Genomic DNA, 3,124 nt, shown 5'->3' with positions numbered 1-3,124 from the left:
TGCGTCTTTCCTGGAGAATGGTATAGATATTACCGATGCACGATGGTTATGCGCAATGTATGCAGCAATGTCCGCCTTCACATTGCCAGTTATCCCACAATGGGCTGGAATCCACTGAACTGATATGTGATGGTGCCCTTGTAGAGCTTGGAGATCTAGAGCGTGTATGTCAGACACAAGCTGGTCTTTTGGAAAAGACGTTAGACATTGAAGGGCAGCCCTTGAGTCTGGGAAGATTGCGCACTCTCTTGCGGGCTGTTTGATGACGTGAGTGAAAGCCACCCTCAGAGCTTTCCGTAGCCGTAGCCGTACCGTCAACTACGGTAGCCGTAGTTGACGTTTTGTGACTGAGCATGACACTGATGGTGGTGCGCGATGACGGTATCCACGCCCCGATAGTGGATGACGTTGCGGACACCGACCCATCAGTGCACACATGTGTGGTCTTTGTACTTCCGCGAAATATAGTCCAGAGCGAAGAAATTTAGGGTGGAATCCGGAACATGCTCCTTCCTCGTGCTGCCGGGCACAGTAGTCGTGACTGGTATGGGCAGGAACATCCAGGGCGGGTGCTCAGGAGGAGCAGGCCATTGATAGACCTTCGGCAGAAATTCACGCACTTCTTTGGCCCAGCTTGTCGCTAAAGGATGGCAGCGCTGTCCTGCCATAATCCACAGACGTGCACGAAGCAATTCCTGCGTGCTTAGAGCGAGTGGTGAGAGCTGCCCGCATTATTTTGAATTCAAATGGTAGAGGTTGTCTTTGGAACACCAATGCAGATCCGCAGGATTTGTGCTTGCATGCTCTGTAGCGTTTTGACAGTTCCTTTTGATGGAGGGACCGAAGCAGGGATGCTGTAACACATCACGCCAACGCAAAGCGCTTCGTATAGCCGGAGAATTGAGTTGACTGCACAACCGCCGGTGTTAGTGGAGAGCATACGGAATATGCGGAGGAATGATGTAATATTGGCCATGAGGTGGCGAACATAAGGCAGTGAGATTTCTACCAGATCTTACCCCCAAGAACTTGTAGGTCGGGACGTATGGAATTGCGGTGCCTCCAACAGTGAGGTCGTAGTGCGTTAGGTCACGCTTCGTAAAGGCGATCGCAGCGCATTCGTTAGCTAAGATTTCTAAATATTCTGTTGCCAAAAATGCCGTAATGGAGTCGATTGCCCGCTGAAGTCTCGGCCGTAACACTCGCCTATTGCAGCCAGAACTCCATATGCAAAGGTCGTTGGCATACAGAGATTTCTTCCGACAGTGGCACGCATTTTTCTTGGCCTATTATGGCAATGTTAGAGTGTAGGGCTGAGCATCCCACCCTGGGGAACACCTCGGGTCACCTTGTGTAGCGATGAGTCGCCGCTGTCCGTAGACATGTACGCGTACCTATTGGAGAGGTAGTCCTATAGCCAAGCATACATGCGGCCCCTAATGCCTGAAGACTTCATCGCCGAGTGGGAGGCTTCATGCTTCGCGTAGTCGTACGCTGACTTTGTCAAAGAACACGTCAACACTAATGTTCCGCGGACACTTTTCTTGTCTAACGGTATTCGCAAGGGAGATGACTTTGCCAAAGCTGCTATGACCCTTTCGGCAGCCAGACATTTGTGTCGGGTATACATTTCGGATGGTGAAAATCCCGGCCTAAATGGTACAGCGCCCACCTATGAATTCCACTACTTGCTATCCCTTATGCCTTTCCCCTCTTCTTTTCTCTCAATAATATTTGTTCCCTTTTTTAGTAAGTCGCGAATGCGTATTTATGCGCCCTGGCTTTCTCGCAAAGCTTTATTTTCAAGCAGTTGAGCCAGCCTATATCCTGAGCTATGCTGAGAAGCCGGTGTGTTTAAGTCATGCGGCAAAGCAAACTTCTTGCAATGCCGTGAATATCTTGGAGAAAACAGATGAAAGTGCGTAGCGGAGGACTCTGCTCAACCCATAGCCGCTCAACTACAAATATGGGCTCGGTGGCACCGCCCGGCATATGATGCTCAAATCTTCAATCTTGTTTCTTCAGGCTTTCCTGGACGTGCTCAGTTATGGCCACGGTACGTTCACGCTGCGCATCGTCCCGCTGCGCACCACTTCAAAGACAACAGCGGTGTTCCACCAGCCCGTGATTCCGGTCATCCTGGCGACAACGATGCCAAAGACGACACCTTTCGTTGGTGGCGTATCTTGGCCATCTCGACTGGACCAACCCTTCGGCGCAGCAGCGACACCCGCGACAGCGTGGGAGCCGCTTAAAAAGGAGACCCAGCCAAGCACCGAGTTCAGTGGGCTCGGTGGCACCGCCCGGCATATGATGCTCAAATCTTCAATCTTGTTTCTTCAGGTTAGTGATAGGTGGTTATTCGTTAAGTCAGTCAAAAGTAGTTCTCGTTGTCTTGTTGTGCTACCGAGCCCCCAGTGTATTATGCTTTGTTGCTCTGACTCTGTGCGCATTATCAGGTTGTTGTTGCAACTTAGTGGTGACGTCGAGGAAAATCCTGGTCCTGTTGATGCTAAGCTTGACGAGATTCTCAGAGTTGTCACTGAGATCAAGTCCTCACAACATACTTTACAGGCTGGTCTACAGAGCGTAGAGCAGAAGATTGCGGACATTGAGGCCACTCTTGACACACTTAAAGAGTACCATGAGAAGGTAGATGAGTGTGTGCAAACAATCACTATCGTTCGTTCTGAGGTGAAGGAAATGAATAAAAAAATCGATGATTTAGAGAATCGTAGTCGCCGAAATAACTTGGTTGTGTATGGTGTAAAAGAAAAGGACGATGAAGATCACGGAAGTCTTGTAGAAAGTGTGGTGAACAACATTTTTAAGGAAGTTCTGGGGGTCAAAGCGACGTCAGTCGAACGCATACACCGCGTTGGCAAGAAAAAGGCCACGCGAGAGCGGCCTGTTGTGATTAGATTTTACGATTTCACAGAAAAAATGGCCGTGCTACGGAATTGTTTTCAGTTGAAGGGCTCTGACATATCTGTTTCGGAGGATTTTTCATTAGCTCTCCGGGAAACGCGTCGGAAGCTGTGGCAGTCGGCAAAAGTTAACCGCGACAACGGCGATAAAGTTACTCTGGTGTATGACAAACTGAAAATAAACAAATGCTTGTATG

This window comes from Haemaphysalis longicornis, unplaced genomic scaffold, assembly GCF_048455015.1.
Source record: "Haemaphysalis longicornis isolate Haplotype H1 unplaced genomic scaffold, Haemaphysalis longicornis Haplotype H1 scaffold_5, whole genome shotgun sequence".
NCBI lineage: Eukaryota > Metazoa > Arthropoda > Arachnida > Ixodida > Ixodidae > Haemaphysalis > Haemaphysalis longicornis.
Note: the sequence above shows the minus strand (reverse complement) of the source record.